Below are 17,377 nucleotides of genomic sequence, written 5' to 3' on the forward strand. Positions count from 1 at the left end.
TCGCTATCACTTTGTTTATGTAAATGAGGAAGAGTCATATCACTCCCTAGTTAAATACGGTGTACCGCAGGGATCAGTTTTAGGTCCTATCCTGTTCTCGTTATACATGTTACCCCTAGGAGACATTATCAGGAAACATAACATAAGTTTTCACTGCTATGCGGATGATACCCAGCTTTACATCTCCTCGCATCCCAGCGAAACACACGTTTTCTAAGCTAAAAGACTGCATTAGCGATGTTAGTGACTGGATGGCACATAACTTTCTTAAGCTCAACTCCAATAAGACAGAGATACTTATTATTGAACCAAATCGCTACAAACTTAATATGTCAGATTACAAATTGCACATAGATGGCTGTACTGTGGTGCCATCTTTCACGGTTAGGAACTTAGGTGTGATGTTCGACAGCAACTTATCCTTTGATAGTCATATCGCCAACGTCTGCCACACAGCATTCTTCCATCTTAGAAATATCTCAAAAATACGCCATATACTGTCTACATCTGACGCAGAGAAGCTTATTCATGCTTTTATGACCTCTAGAATAGACTATTGTAACTCGCTACTCGGGGGATGCCATTGAAATCAGGTCAACAAGCTTCAGCTAGTTCAAAACGCTTCTGCAACTCGATCTAAGAAGTATGACCACATAGGCCCAATTCTGGCATCTTTACACTGGCTACCAGTTAAATATTGCATACAATTTAAAATATCACTAATCACCTACAAAGCTTTAAATGGCTTAGCACCCTCATATCTTAGAGAATTACTATCAGAATACAATCCATCACGCACACTACGGTCGCAAAATTCTGGCCTGTTGATTATCCCTAGACTATCAAAAATGTCTAAAAGTGGAAGATCCTTTTCCTACTTAGCCCCTAAGCTCTGGAATGATTTACCAACCGATGTCCGAGAATCAGACACAGTCGATCATTTTAAATCTAGACTTAAAACTTTTCTCTTCAACAAAGCATTCGCATAATTTGTCTAGTAAAGGTTCTTAACTCGCAATAGTTATTTTTACGGAACAAAGCACTCACGGTCATAACACAGACCAACCAAATAAATAAATAAAAACCTTTTCTGCATGAACACTTAAAATGAATTGCATTAAATAGTTTGCCACCGTTTGCCACTGAACCTGCATTAACGACGACAGTGGGGCTTCCGGCCTTAGTCAAACGGTTTGGCACGTATGGTTGGGTTGCGATTTGGTGCTTTCGTGTGTCTTGTGAATAGTATGCCATACCGACCCGTTTGCCACTGAACCTGCATTAACGACGACAGTGGGGCCTCCAGCCTTAGTCAAACGGGTTGGTATGTACGGTCGGGTTGCGTTTTTTGCGCTTTCGTGTGTCTTGTGAATAGTATGCCATACATACCCGTTTGCCACTGAACCTGCATTAACGACGACAGTGGGGCTTCCAGCCTTAGTCATACGGGTTAGCACGTATGGTCGGGTTGCGATGTTTGGTGTTTTCACATGGTCCTGTAAATGGTATACAATATAGACCCGTTTGCCACTGAACCTGCATTAACGACGACAGTGGGGCTTTAGGCCTTAGTCAAACGGGTCGTCAGGTTTCATTTTCTCTTAAAGGTGACCCTTATTTACCATATATACATTCGCATTGGGCCCCCAATTTGCTAAATCCTCAACTGTGGATAATATAATTATGCCGCAATAGTTAGTCTGTCTGGAACTAAGCTGAGTTAAACCACATCACTGTGTGACACTTCAATACATATGAACGACCGCTACGCTAATACGATTTTGTTTTTCTCTCCCTGTCTCGTCCTCGACCCCGAGGACAACGAGACAAACAGACCCAGTCCCGGTAGATGTGAAAGTCGGCACACCTCTGATCTACTGGCCGTCCTTCAACGTGATGCCCAACTGATGCCTGACCAACGATCACCGGCAGAACCCGCTAAATCTCCTTATCCGTTCTCCCAAGGGTTTTTCCCTCCTAGGACTTATTTTTCCTCGGATAAAAGCCCGGGGTTTTTTTTTCTCCTAGGGGTTTTTTCACCCCGGGGAGGCAGCCTTTTTGGGCTTTACTTAGCTTCCTCTTTTAGACGTTACTTTAGTAATACGTGCACTTATAATATTGAGTCATAGCCGCAGCAAATTTAACTGCTTATGCTATCATGTATTTTGCTGTGCTATCTGTCGTTTTTCTGTGCTTTTCACTGCTTCTATTTATGTAAAGCTGCTTTGAAACAATTGACTTTTGTGAAAAGCGCTATATAAATAAAATGTAATTGAATTAAAGATCATATTACATGATAATGCCCATGTGCACAAAACAAAGTAAAAAAAAGAAATGATTAAGAACTTCATTGGTATATAAAGTTAACTAAACCCAGCTAAACAACTTTGGTATGACAAACATTTACCACCCATCAAGGACATGAGCATACAGTCATTTCGTGTAAGATAAAGGCTCTAACAAAGATGATTTTTTATATGGTACCACTGCATGAAAAGAGGTTTATCCGTACTAGGAAACTCCTGTAAACACCACTGATTTTCGGAAGTATCTACTAGTTCCACTGAGGGTAAACTTCTAATTCCACCAAGTTAGGAAACTCCCGTAATGATACCAATTCGGATGTATCTTGCTGAAGGGATATCTCCATGGGATATGCAGCCATTTGTTGCCATGGCAAGTAATCCCATTGAAGAATTTGGTCAGGAGACATTTCACACCTCAAGAGCCCTTTCACTTCACACCTTGACACACCTTTGCTGTCCTTATTGGTGTTTTTTCTCAACATTGATTGGTTGTTTAAGAAAAACACACACCCCAAACCTGACAACTATTGGGACAGTGACCTGTCAATTTCCTGATACTAGTATTTGATTTGTCACGGTTTTCATTTAGCCCAACCTAAGCCCTCATAGCATAGTGACTTGATTGGTTTTGGCCAGCTATGTTAATAAACCATAACCACCCCACCCACTATACAACCCAGCCCCCTCAAAAAAGGAAAACAGAATGGATTCAGAATTTCTTTTTATTAAAATTAAATCAAAACACTTAAAGCATTAAATATATAAATAAAGCATTAAATATATAAATAAAACGTCTCGGGTTACAAATGTAACCATTGTTCCCCGAGAAGGGAACGAGACGCTGCGTCGCCGAAGCTACGCTATGGGAACGCCCTCTGCGTGATTGCGTCTGAAGCACGTATGTCAAATCAGTCCAATGGTCAAGTGACACGTCATAGGCGGGTGACGTGGGAACCAGGAAGCTATAAAAAGAGCACCCGGCAAGTTAACTTCAGCTAGATTGTGCCGAAGCAAGGCGAGACAGGGATGCAGGGAGTATGGCAGGGAGACGCAGCGTCTCGTTCCCTTCTCGGGGAACAATGGTTACATTCGTAACCCGAGACGTTCCCCTTCGAGGGAACTCGAGCTGCGTCGCCGAAGCTACGCTATGGGAACGATGTACCAAAACACCATACTACCAAATGCCTGTCTGTGTGTAAAAATGCGCACAGCTTAAGACATGAGCACCTGGGCTCCAGGCGTAGCACCAACATCTAACTCGTAAAACCGAACGAATGTGAGCGGAGAGGACCAGCCTGCCGCATCACAGACATCCTGCATTGAAGCCCCTAGCCACAAGCCCTTGGAGGCTGCCATACCCCGAGTAGAATGAGCCCTGACGGCGATGGGTGAAGGCCGTCCAGTGGTCTCATAAGCCAGAGAGATAGCCTTAACTATCCACTTACTGAGTGTCTGCTTGGTCACCGGCAGGCCTTTCTTGGGCGAGCCAAAGCACACAAACAGTTGCTCAGACCTCCTCCACAAAGAAGATCTGTGAACATAGGCATCCAGTGCTCGCACTGGACACACCAAGTTAAGCTTTTCCTGATTCCTATCCCTAAATGGGGGAGGACAGAGGGCCTGAAGTACGACAGGTCGTGGCACATTAGTCGGTACCTTAGGCACATAGCTGGGCCTTGGGTACAAGAAAGCCTTAACCATCCCCGGTGCAAATTCAAGGCACGTAGGGGAAACCGACAGGGCCTGAAGGTCACCCACTCTCCTCAGAGAAGTGACTGCCAACAGAAGTACTGTCTTAAGTGCCACAAACTTGACTGGAACGGTCTCAATGGGCTCAAACGGAGCCAAGGACAGACCTTCCAGCACAACGGCCAGGTCCCAAGCTGGGACGCTGGGTCGGACTACAGGTCTCAGCCTCCGAGTGCCACGAAGGAAGCGAACCACCAGCGGGTCTCTCCCAAGGGACTGCCCGACCAAAGGAACATGGTAAGCCGAGATGGCCGCCACATACACCTTCAGTGTAGAAGGAGATAACCCTGCGGTGAACTTTTCCTGCAGAAACTCCAAGACTGTACCAATTGGGCAGTTCACAGGGTCATGCAGGTGTTTGCTGCACCAGGAAGTAAAGACTCTCCATTTATAGGCATAAAGCTTCCTCGTGGAGGGAGCTCTGGAGTGAAGAATGGTCTCAGCAGCCTCAGCTGAGAGACCAGATTCTATGAGTCTGGCCCCCTCAGTGGCCAGACCCACAGTTTCCATAACTCTGGGCGGGGGTGAAGAATCGAGCCACCCGCCAGAGAGAGGAGATCCCTCCTGACGGGTATTTCCCAAGGTGAGCCGTCGAGGAGGGACACCAGGTCCGAGAACCATATTCGGTTCGGCCAGAGTGGGGCAACCAACAACAAGCGGACGTTGTTGCGACGAACCCTTTCCAGAACTCCCGGGAGCAGAGCGATCGGGGGAAAAGCGTACAGCCGTAGCCTCGGCCATGGCTGAACCATGGCATCCAGTCCCAGCGGTGCTGGATGTGTGAGAGAAAACCATAGCGGACAGTGTGTCGTCTCTCTGGACGCAAACAGATCCACTTCCGCCTGGTAAAATCTCATCCAGATGGACTCCACCACCTGAGGGTGGAGCCTCCACTCCCCGGGCCTCAGCCCCTGTCTCGACAGGACGTCTGCTCCCTGATTCAGACACCCGGGAATGTACACTGCTCTGAGGGACAGCAACTTCCCCTGTGTCCACAGAAGGATATGCCGCGCCAATTTGTACAAAGGGCGTGAACGCAAACCCCCCTGGTGGTTGATGTACGCGACTACCGACGTGTTGTCTGTCCGGACTAACACGTGATGGCCCTGCAAGTGAGGGATGAAACATCTCAGGGCGTAGAACACTGCCATCATCTCTAGGCAATTTATGTGCCAGCTGAGCTGTCTGGCCCCCCATAATCCATGAGCCAGATGGCTCCCCATAGTTGCTCCCCAGCCTGTAAGGGAAGCATCCGTTGTCATCGTAACTCGACGGTACTGAGCCCCAACATCAGTCCTTGGGAGAGAAACCATGGTCTCTTCCAAAGATCTAAGGCACGAAGACATCTGCGCGTGACCATGATCAGACGGAACGGGTTGCCCCTCGGGGAAAACCCTTTGGTTTTGAGCCACCACTGTAGCGGTCTCATGTGAAGCAGCCCAAGGGGTATTACATTGGACGCTGCTGCCATGAGCCCCAACAACCTCTGAAATTGTTTTACAGTGTGTGACTGGCCTAACTTCACTCTGCCTACAGCCAAAAGAATGGATTCCACACGAGCAGGGGACAGATGTGCCTGCATTGTTGTTGAATCCCATATAACGCCAAGAAAAGCTGTCCTCTGTACTGGAGAGAGCATGCTTTTCTTTGCATTTAGCCTTAACCCCAGTTCTCTCATGTGGGTCAGCACAGCATCTCGATGCTGCGCTGCCATACTCTCTGATTGGGCTAAAATTAGCCAATCGTCTATGTAGTTTAAGACACGGATGCCCCGGAGTCGTAATGGAGCCAGCGCTGCATCCATGCACTTTGTAAATGTACGGGGTGACAGAGATAGACCGAAAGGGAGAACCCGATATTGGTAAGCCACGCCCCCGAAGGCGAACCTCAGGAATCTCCTGTGTTGCGGGAGGATAGATATGTGGAAATACGCGTCTTTTAGATCTATCGTCACAAACCAGTCCTCGGATCTGATTTGTGTGACGATCTGCTTTATAGTTAACATCTTGAACTTTAGTTTTGCAACAGACCGGTTCAGATGACGTAGATCTAAAATCGGACGTAACCCCCCCGTCTTTCTTTGGAACTATGAAATAGCGGCTGTAAAACCCTGACTCCCTGTTGTGAGGAGGAACACATTCTATGGCTTCCTTGCACAAGAGAGTTTCTACTTCTTGTTCCATTGTTAGAGTCTGCCCAGCACCCACTATGGTAGATAACACGCCGTTGAATTGGTGTGGCTGGTTGCAAAACTGAATTTTGTAGCCTTTTTCTATTATTTGCAGAACCCACTGAGACACGTTTGGCAGGAGTTTCCACGCTGCCAAATTTTCTATAAGGGGGACCAGCCTCTCGAGACTGGCTTTTTGTGTACTGCTTAAACTTTTCCCGGTGCCCTGAACCAAACTGGCAGGGTTCAACCTGGGTGATATTAATGCCTCCCTCCTCGGAGAGAGGTGTTGCGTGCCCCGCGCACGAGGCACACAAGAATATGAAGCCGCTGTACCCCGAAACACACACTGCGGCGGGGTTAACACACTGGCATCCCGAGGGCATCGAGGAGAGACGGGCACCGTGTTGTGAGGTGACTGCCGGCTCTCCCCGATTGGGGGCTGCCCTCGGAAATATGACACTACGTCCCTCAGGACTTCTTTTTAGCCGACGCCTTCCTCGCCATAATAACAGCCCTCAGGTCTGTTTTCTGCTTGGATGATGTCTGAGTGCGACCGCCCGAACCCCAGTTTTTTTGAGGGGGACCACGAGTGGCAACACTATGCTTTTGCGATGCTCTATATGATGTTGATGGCTGCTCCCGCCCAGCAGCCCTATAATCAAGAGCACGGCGGGGGAGATAGCGTTCGAACGCCGCCGACTGCTTACGAGCCTCAGCAAATCTCTCGACGACAGTATTAACGGCATCGCCGAAGAGACCGGAGGGCGCAACGGGTGCGTCTAAGAGAAATGCCCTATCTGAGGTTTTAAGCTCGGACAGATTAAGCCATAAATGGCGTTCCGTGGCTACGAGAGCTCCCATCGATCTACCCACGGCTTTCGCAGTTTCTTTAATCGCCCTGAGTGACACATCAGTGACTCGACGAAGCTCTTTAAATAAATCAGACGTACCCCCCGCCTCGGTATCTAAATCTTTAAGCAGTTCTGCTTGGTACGCCTGTAAGACAGCTAAGGTATGCAGTGAAGCCCCAGCCTGCCCTGCAGACCACTAAAGATGAGGTTAACCTAACCGGTTTCGTGGGAAGCGAAGGCGATTTTAATGATGACGCCGCAGCGGGGGAGAGATAGCTCGCAAGCGTCTGCTCCACCCGGGGCATCGTTAAATATCCGTGCTCACCCATCCCCACAATGTTGGAATACATGGTGGCGTGAGGGGTATGAACACGGGCTGAATACGGAGCTTTCCATGATCTCGACAGCTCGCTGTGGAGATCAGGAAAGAAAGGCATGTTGCGCCGCGAAGGTTGAGGTTTCTGTTTTAAAAAGCGCTCATCTAACATACTCTGAGGACGCGCGCTCTGTGTCTCCGCCGGCCAGTCTAATTTTAAGCGAGCCACGGCATTAGTGACAACCTCCATCAAATCATCGAACGCGGGGGACAAATGAGAAGGCTCCTCAGCGTCCACCACGTCCACAGACATAATATCGACTTCCTCGGACGACGATAAATGCAAATCTGGGCTCCCGCCCTGGGCGGAAGAAACCGCAGCGCGTGCTTCCGAATCCAGAGACGGGGCACTAGATCCCGCGGGTGAAGGCTGAGAAAGGGGAAGACTCGTCTCAAGCTCGTCCGCGAGATCTAGTTGTGATCCCCACGATTGCAGCTTCCGCTCTGCCTCGGCAGCAGCGGGGCCAGAACCGTGGGAAACACGCGGCTCCCCACCCTCCTCGAAGAGTGCCAGCCGCGAGCGCAACGTACGGAGCGGCATCCTTTCACAATGTGCACAACCACCCCTCTCAAGAGATGATCGTGCGTGTTGTGCCCCGAGGCACATAACACAGAGACGATGCGAGTCCTCGCTCGTAATGAAACGAGGACACGGGGAAGCACACTCCTTAAAACTTTGTTTGGACTTAGACATGATAATAACACACACTCGCTTGCTGAGGCACAAAGAGCTGAAGTTGGCTTGCCGGGTGCTCTTTTTATAGCTTCCTGGTTCCCACGTCACCCGCCTATGACGTGTCACTTGACCATTGGACTGATTTGACATACGTGCTTCAGACGCAATCACGCAGAGGGCGTTCCCATAGCGTAGCTTCGGCGACGCAGCTCGAGTTCCCTCGAAGGGGAACTATAGGAACTGTACAGGGGAAAAAGTACTTTTATAAAATTTAACCAAACACAAGCATATTATAACATTTACAGAATATAAAACGAAATATGTACACAAAGCAAAGTACTTTTATAAAATTTTACTAAAGACAAGCATATTATAACATTTACAGAAAATAAAACTAAATAAACTACTTAATATGTACACACAGCACAAAGTATTTAAAATGCACCAAACACAGCAAACAATATAAAAAAATAAGTAGCATAATTATAACAGTTACAGAATATTAAACTAAAAAAAACTAAATATGTACACACAGCACAAAGTATTTAAAATGTAACCAAACACAGCAAACAATATAAAAAAATAAGTAGCATAATGTCAAACAAAATAAATCTAACGTAATAAGAATACAAAGAATAAGATAAAACAGAAGAGAAAGTGAAAGTGTGCAGTTGGTGGAGCAATTATTAAAATTGCAAAACAGTGCAGTTCAGTTAAAGTTGAATAAAGGAAGGTCCATCAAGTCCATTTCCATCAGCCTTAAAGGTGTAATGTGTAAGATTTAGCGGCATCTAGTGGTTATGTTTTGAATCACAACCAACGGTTCATTTAATCGCTAACCACGCCCCTTGGAAACACGTCGAGAGAAGACGGTGGTCGAAGTAGAACAAAAATGTCGTCGTCCGAGACAGAGGAGAGTAACCAGTCACACAATGAGGTTTATTTATTTTTTTAGATAAATTAAAACATTGTTAATAGTTAATTTTTAAGCAAAACGATGTTATTGGGAATATTATAATTACTTGTTTATTACCGTGTCAGTGTTTTATTTTCTGACTTTTGTTAGGTTTTGCGTGCTAGTTAGTACAGGGTAAGAATAGTAAAGCAGCTAGCTAACGTTAGGTAAATAAGTTTAATCTGACAACGAGTTAGCGTTAGCAGACGTTTATTCCCATTTGCAGAGTCAGGGAGAACCAGAGTACACGCAGGTAACAGGGAGAGCAAGAGGGAGAGGACGAGGGAGGAGAGGCAGAGGTGTTAGAGGCAGAAGCAGGGGGAGGAGAGGCAGAGTCGCTTACGTTAACGGAGATCGCGCCACAACAGAGGATATTGAAAGAGTGGAAACTCTCCAAAGGAACAGAAGAGCTGTAACCGAGGTGTGTGGAGTTAACTTATTCATAAACTTACTGTAACGTTATTAAATTCTGACCTGTGTGACAAACCATGCACTGCACTCCGTAACGTTATTTGCGTAGCTCTGTACACATGTAGCGATGCGACTCTATTTACATAGTAGCACGTTGTGCACATGTAGCAATGTCACTATTTACATATTAGCACGTTGTTCATATGTAGCAATGTCACCATTTACATAGTAGCACGTTATGCACATGTAGCAATGTCACTATTTACATATTAGCACGTTGTGCACATGTAGCAATGTCAGTGTAACCTACTAACATAGCAGCAAATTGATCACACATGTACAATTGTCACATATTTACAAATCAGCACGTTCTGCACATGTAGCACTGTTACTGTAACCTACTGTACTTACATAGCAGCATATTTTGCACATATGTGACCAGTCACGGAAAGTAGGGACACAAGTCGGATCTGGGCATTTTGAGTTATTCACAGATTCTGAAAGTGCAGTTTCTAAGCTTTCCAACGATGTGTAACACATGGAAATCTGATAAGATTTGGAGAAGTTGTGGCCATTTGAATATAGGAACTCAGAAATACTCAAACCGAGAAAATCGAGACGAAAGGGACTCTTCTTTTCAGCTGGGGGAGACAATAGGGCTCATTTACATCTCATTTAGCTAAGCCATGCCCCCTGTAAAACCCTTTTTGAGATGTTCTAGCATCATATGTAGTATTTTATGACCAAATGACAACCCGCAAAAATAAACATGACTCTTTTACCTTTGTGGGGATCACAAGTCGAATCCAGTCTGTTTCAGATTATCCAATGTCCATATTTGTCCACAAATGCGTATAATCCGTGAAATATAGATTGTTTACATCAGATTTCGCATGAATGTCTGGTAATACAATATAATATATAATCTGAAGACTATTTAAATCGTAACATGTATATGAGCTTACATTCCGTTAAACACATGAACCCGCCTTCAAAGTTTGTATTTAAAATAGGGAAGTAGTATAATAGATCATCCAAACAGCGCCGTCGAAAACGTGACATCCTTTAGAGAGGTTACCAATGGCTCGCTCGTTCCTCCATCAGCCAATGACTTCATGGAAAATATTGATAGACAAAACATGTAGCCAATTATATGAAGAATACAACGATATCTGTGTAACTTCTGTGTGTTTGGACTCATGCTGCGCTGCAAGAACTGACATACAGATGACGTCAAAGTACCGCGAGAGCGAGTCGAAATTAAACTACTCCGTAAGATTTCTTGAAGAGCTCTCGCGGTACTTTGACGTCATCCGACTGCGGCGCCGCATAAAGTCAGTGACGCGGCTGACGTACGATGCGGCTGACTGTTATTTGTTCCGCCCCAGCTTCTTTTATTTTTCTTTTGTTTTGTGCGCCCGAGCTTTACAGTCTGGGGAGACGCAGGCTATAAGTTTGAAAAAAAAAAAAAAAAACTTAGCAAACATGTCTGAGGAACAGGGCAGCGCGTCACTACAGTCACGTGACTTCACGCTCGAGCCGGAAGAGAAGACAATGCTGAATAAAGTCGTAATTCTGCTATTTTTGGACCAAACTGTATTTTCGATGCATCAACACAATCTTACTGACCCACTGATGTCACATGGACTACTTTGATGATGTTTTTATTAACTTTCTGGACATGGAAACCATACATAGATTTTCAATGAAGGGGAAAGCTCTCGGACTAAATCTAACGATAAAACATCTTAAACTGTGTTCCGAAGATGAACGGAGGTCTTCCGAGTTTAGAACGACATAAGGGTGAGTCATTAATTACATTATTTTCATTTTTGGGCGAACTATCCTTATTTAGTAGTCACGCTGTTCCCTTTGTGGGCGGAGGCGAAAACACAAGCTTATACAGTATGTAAATATACACACAGACAATGACGCCCCCCGCTGCACGCTAGAATCTCCGGAAAAACAAGCCTATTTTAACCGCAAAATGTACGCTTTTAAATATACAAAAACTGCTATCTCAAACATGGAGAGGCTTCTTCGTGATCTCAACTAACAGATTCTGCAATAAAACGAAAATCACAAATTTCGAAAAAAAAACTTTGTTTCTCATTTTCTCGAAACTTGTGCTGCCGACTTGAGTCCCTGGTTTCCGTGACGGGTCACATATGTAGAAATGTCAATCTAACTGTATGTCTGTAGTTATATTTGTGATGACTGTGTAACGCGTCATTTACTGGGAAACAGAATGATTATATCAAGCCAGTCATAGTAACATGCAGGTAGATTTTGTTTAGCTAACACTGTTTGGCCTCCAAACCTTAATATGCAGTAACATATTGCCAACATATTATTCTGCAACTTATAAAGCTTTTTTATTTCTGTGTCCTCTTTAGAGACTTCTTCAGGAGATGACCCTGGAAGAACACATGGAGTTTTCCACCCTCCTGCTGGATAGACAGCCAGGCCTAGTCTTTGATGCCCTGATGATGCATCAGCACAGACATGGTGCCCCACCTTTTGCTGGAATGCCAGGAGTACCATGGTGTACTTGTGGTAACTGTAGGGAAATGCCTACGGACCAAGAGAGAAAATGCTGTGGCCAGGAGCGGGCAAACTGTGTGAGCCTACTGCCGCATTTCTCCCTGTACTGCCTTAATGAAGGCTTTATTCGTATTCACAGGCAGTACAGGGAGGACATTATGGCATTAGGCCACATCAGGGAGCCTGGGGATGACAACAGGGAGTACCGGTATGGTGCCTATAGACACTTTATCTATTGGCAACATGGGTCTTTAGGCCAGGGAAACCGACTTGTCATCCCCAGTTGTTGTGTTTGGAAGATCAGGGACAAGTTCCCTGATCCTGTAGGACATTACACAGGTTTTATTCCTGGCCTATGATTTTCTTTCTAGGCCCTCTGACATAATCATGCAATACTACAAGTACTCCCAAACCAAACCTAAAAAAAATGTACATAGTTTACTTTCTATTTATTTGTATTATATTTTTGTTTATTTAAATTTGAAATTTTTGTTAATTATAATTGTTGTTATACAACTGCAGTTCCAGCTTATTGATAGCCTAAAATAAAGGGTAAAACAGAGATGCATGTGATGTCTTTATTTACATTATGTACATTAGATATTTATTTTTACAGGTATGACAATTTTTTACATTGCCATAATATTCTATTATCACTTATATTTATTAATATTTACACAACAGGGACACAACGTAAACATAAAACGTAAATGTCTGGAGAAGCCAGAGAAGGTGGACTTGCCCACATGGTTGCCTACAAAGACTGGTTGAAAAAAACAGTCAGAAAATGAAAAGCATAGCTGTGGCAGGTGTACGCCTATGTGGACCCTTCCACATCAGGCACTGATTGTAATAATGGCCCTGTTAAAGACAGTGCAAAACATAAACTTATGTACTACATAGTAATGTTCATGATACATAATAAGTAATATGGTACACTATTGGCAACAAATCGTCACTGTCCTTCCGAAAGCTTGTTTGTCTAAATTCACTCTTTTTCAAGAAACAGAATAAACACTGTATTTTTTAATGATTACACACTGTGTTGTCTAAGTTGACAAGCACTTTTAATACTTTTTATTGATGGAATGTTTACAAAACCCACTGACAAACATAAGAGTGACCAATTATGACCAAAAAAATGAAATTCACAAAATATGGAGATACAAGGTTTTGGAAGGACAGTGACGAAATGTGTGTAACCTACCTAGACCTCTTCTGACTTGTCTCTCCACCAATTCTGATATGGCTGGTGCAGGTATGGGTGGCACCAAACCAAGCCTTCTGGGGTCATCTGGTCGAAGGCTCCTTATTCTAGGCATCCCCACTCCACTTGTTAGTCTGCTCTTTACAATGCGTCCTTGCAACTCAGAAATGTATTCATAGTTTTTTTCACTTTTCAATGCATATACACTGTATCTTCTAGAGTTTTTCTTTGTACAATCTTTTGTAACTGAAAATAGAGAAAATACAACTAATAAATATCTGTTACAAATTAGAACATGAGACAACCTTAGAAGACATGTAAATACATTCTCAATTGCGTGTAAAACATTTGCAGAGTCCTATTGTACTAAATGGGAATACTACATTTGTGTAAAACTTACATCTCTTTGCCCTCTTTTGTTTTCAATGTTGGTCGGTTCAGGTGGTGATTGTAGTCTAACGCAGCCAACAGAACTCTTGCCTCATACACTGGGGGGCTGAAAGCGTAACGCTTGCTGGCATACATCAGGATGTGACTTTGAAATGCCTCTCGGTCTGCAGTCGATCTGATAAAAATATATATAAAGTAAATAAGTAAATAAATACAGTAAATACAATTTTTTAGGGGAAAATAGCCACTCTTTACCTGAATTGCAGTTATTTGTGAACATCTTTCTGCCACCTTTTATTAAGAACAACATTCACTAAAGCTTTGTGGCATTGTGAGTCTCTCTGGATCCACATCTTTCCACATGTTTGTTCCAGCTCAAGGTGTCCATGTTCACAGCTTCCCATAGTCCAGGTGTGAATGTTACAGACATGGTGAAGGATGCCAACCCATAATATCTGAAAAAAATTGCATTTAGAATTATAATAAGGATTTTGAATGGCAAATAATTAAATTGCCCAATGATAATAATAAATGTAATGCTTACAAGAAACTGCTCATGTGTGTCCGCTCTTTTGCAACACCACCAAAAATGGTTCACGATGTCTTTAAGCCAGTTGAGGAGGATGGACTGTCCTTTTGTCTTTGCTGCCTTGATAAGTAAAAAAACATGTATAGTACTTTAAATACGAACCATAGTCTGTGTTGGGCTGAGAGTGAACATTTTTCAACCACACTGAAAAAATAGAGTACACGAGATGAGATGACTACAAAAATTAATACATGTTTAGGCAAATTTAGTTTTTTTATTATAATTAAAACTCTCTGTACTGTTATCTATTGACTTCACATTGTTAAAACCCCTTTATTTATAGAACAGTCACTTTATGATATATGTGTGATTCAACTTGAGCCACTTATTGCACTTACAGCTGCTATTTTTTTGGCAAGGTTCTTTGCACCATGCCACACATCAAGACTGTGATGAATACCAAGGTCCTTGTATTTGCCTTTCTCTGGGTCTAAAAAGAGTTATATAATGTCATTATTTATTTATATTATTGTTACACACATATATTCATACAATATTTTTTTAAGTAATACTTACTCATAAGGGCACCAATCTGGGCATGAGCATCTGTGCAGATCTCCACTAGCTTTATTTCAGATGTAAGCTTGTCCACAGTCTGGATGAAACACTCCTTCTCCATGACAACCGAGTTCCAAGATGTCTGCCGCTTGTCTAGGGTGGCAACATAAATGATCTCCTTGGTGTCATTCTACATGGTGGTGTAGCTGCAGTATTGTGCGCAGTGACCAGGCGAATCATTTCTGCCATCCCCTAAAAAAAAAAAAAATATATATATATATATATATATATATATATATATATATATATATATAATTACACAACTGTTTGCTTGCATACAATAACAGTATCACTGTTATATGTGTTCATTAGTAATTTTAAATGAAAAATTTTAAACTACATACCTAGGACAACAACATCTTTCCCTTCAAGGCGACGAATAGCCTCTGTCCTTTTCTCTTCCCAGAAATCCTTTACTGTGTCAACACAGTAAGTGTCCTGAATGGAGAAGAATGTGTTTCTGTTGACCATCCCCATGTTCATAAATTTGAACAAGAGGGCAACCTTAGCATAGTTGTTTCCAGACAACAAAATGTTGGTGGACAAGAGAAAATCTCCAGCTTGCATCCCAAACTTCATTACAGGCTGGGAATTCCACCTCCACACGCTGTGTCCATTTGGACAGACCTAAAGTTAGAAGTAACATTAACTTTTTCATGTTCTGCAGTGGTTTTTACTATAACCTTTAATTTTTTATGAAAATTATCAGTTCAGATATGCTGTGCTTGTCCGCACTTACCCATTCAACACTGGTTCCTGTGCCCTTTGTAGTGATGTTGACCTCAAAGGGTGGAACAGAGTTGCATGATGCACCAGTCCTCAGAAGGCCTATGCATTTATCCACCGGCAGGATCAGAAATGTAGCCAGTTGTCTCAAGCAGTTGGTATAAACTATGGAAGCTTTGACACCTATAATGTCATCTTCACAAAGGACATTATGTGGTCCTGGAAAAGCAGGGTCATGATCACAGGAAGATGGCTCATCAGGAGGGTCTTCGTGTGCAGGCACGTCATGCACAGTCTCATCCGTTCCAATAATAGGCAGTCCATCAACAAATTCTGCTTTCTTTAGTGCTCCTCCCATTCTGTTGATGAATAGAAATCTGTAGTAAACTGAAACCACAAAACAATAACAAAATAAGACAATAACACACCGTATAGAAATTGGTGGAAAGTACTCTTCATCAGAGCTGAAACCATTCTGTCCATCGTCGTTTCCAGGGAAGTGAGGAGAAGTCTCATCTGCCCAATCAATTCTAAGCATAAGAACACATTTCAGATTGAACCAGTTATGAATTAGAAGCAATGCATTATATAATACATACAATTAGGAAGTACTACTTACACACTGTTCATTGGGTCATTAAAAACATTTTCTTCAAAGTCCTCCTCCACAATGCTCATGTCATGTAAGCTTTAGAAAAAGAAAGGAAAAAAACTATTTACATTACGAATTTGTAGAAAGAGCAGACATGCAGTGTAAGCAGTTATGATGTTACCTTTGTTCAAGGCCCTGAATTTCTGAGGCTTCTGCAATGACACCAAGATCAGCATCTCTGTAAAAAATAAGAGAAGATTGTTGTGTATATCCCACATATACTTATTCAAAAGAAGTATAGACTAAGAAATGCAATTAAACACTACTCTGCAAGGCTGAGATTCACATCAAAGCTAAACACAAATCAACACAAAATTACTTCTATATGCATGACTTGCCTGTCTGTTTCACTAGAAGCACCAATGCTGGACAATGCTGGAGGTGTAAGCTGAGAAAATTTTCTCTTCATCGGAGTTGATGTTACAGGATGTTTCTCATATCTTTCATAGCTGGAAAAAGTTAAAGCACCATCATGAAATGAAGTGCTATATTACATTATAACATACTCCTGTATGACATTAGTTTTTGTAATATAATCATTTATAGTGCAAGTATGGTCTTAAACACGGAGAGATAACATGAAAAATGTAATGTGTGTTTAACATTGTCACTGTTTGTGTACCACAGTCCATTACAAACAACATAACTGAAGTAGTTTATCAAAGCATAGTCAGATGAGAATCTAGAGTCCTCTCCACTTGGTTATATAATTAAATAAGCAATCTGCTCAAATATATCATCAAAATGCATTGTACTGATAGCCATCATTTGAGCTTGTGGTTAAACTATGCAACAGATGCAATATGCATTTACACTGTGTATGCACAGTAACGAAGCAACATCAAACGAAGTTGCACTTTATGTATTCTGAAAGTAATTATTGGTCACTTTATATATACACTGTCATGTTACGTGACATTAAAATCCACTTACATATATTTCAACAGTGACATGGGATAAACTTTACTCCTGACGGTGATTGTGCCCGTCGTATAACTATAGCTTGTAAACAAACGCGGTTTTCACGTACATTGATAAGAGTAACCATTGCTAACTTACCTGTCCAAATGAAAGCAAGCGACTTCGGCGTCGCTTTTAAAGGGGGGGTTTAATGGTATTTCAAGCATTCTGACTTATTAACACAGTTATAGAGTTGTTTCCTCATGCTAAACGTAGGCAAAGTGTCAAAAATGCAGTTGGGCGTGTTTCAGAGT

This window comes from Paramisgurnus dabryanus, chromosome 10, assembly GCF_030506205.2.
Source record: "Paramisgurnus dabryanus chromosome 10, PD_genome_1.1, whole genome shotgun sequence".
NCBI classification, from domain to species: Eukaryota; Metazoa; Chordata; class Actinopteri; order Cypriniformes; family Cobitidae; genus Paramisgurnus; species Paramisgurnus dabryanus.